The sequence below is a fragment of the Corylus avellana genome, chromosome ca10 (assembly GCF_901000735.1).
Source record: "Corylus avellana chromosome ca10, CavTom2PMs-1.0".
Lineage (NCBI taxonomy): Eukaryota > Viridiplantae > Streptophyta > Magnoliopsida > Fagales > Betulaceae > Corylus > Corylus avellana.
In genome coordinates, this window is record NC_081550.1 from 5,424,754 (window position 1) to 5,425,712 (window position 959).

Here is a 959-nt window from a genome sequence, read left to right on the forward strand (position 1 = left end):
ATATATGTTGGATGTTGTTAGATGATTTATTGGCTGAGTAATGCTCAGAACCATCTTTTTAACATTTTAAACTTGATGTGGCTTTTAAAATCATTCCTAGATCAAAAATTTACTAGTGATTCATCACAAATTTATTGTGATTTTAAAAGCCATATCAAGTTTGGAATGATACAAAGAATAAAAAGATGATCTTTAACATTACTCCATATTGACATAGAAGGATCTAGCAAGATTTTGCAGTAGAGTGTAGTATTCTTTGTTCTTAGATTTTTTAGGAAAACTCTAACCGACTACTTTGGGTTGTTAGGATTTAAACTTTCGAGCATATTCAAACTTCCCATAAATTCTGTTTTTGATAACTTGAACGCTAACCTGTGGTTTGAGATGAATCTACAAGAAAAGGTTGAAGGCAATGTTTACCTTCCAGATGGGTGCATGCATGGTGGTTGCGCTGTGCTCATCAAGTTTTGAGCCACCATGCAAACTTAATTAACATATATACGTTAAATAACATAACCATAGCGTAAAAACATCCATTGAAAACCATATATATATATATATATATATATATATATATATATATATCTTATGGAAAAATATAAAAAAGTCCCATGAACTATTAGCGGTTTTTTAAATAGCCCCATAAAGTTTAAAGTGTGCTAAAATAGTACATCAAATTACCAAAGTGTGTCAAAAAAACTACTTATTTTATTATATTTCAATAATACTCTTATTCTCTTAAAAAAAAAAAAAAAAAAACTAACCTAAACTATTTTTCAACAAAAAGAAAAAGAAAAAGAACCAAATTCCGTTAAAATAGTTGATGAATTTTGTTAGATGTTACATCAACACTAATAAAATGACGACACATGTTACTTTTAACAAAATATATATATATATATATAAAACTAAAAACTAAAATTAATTACTGATTTTTTTTTTTAAAAGGAAAGGTGGGT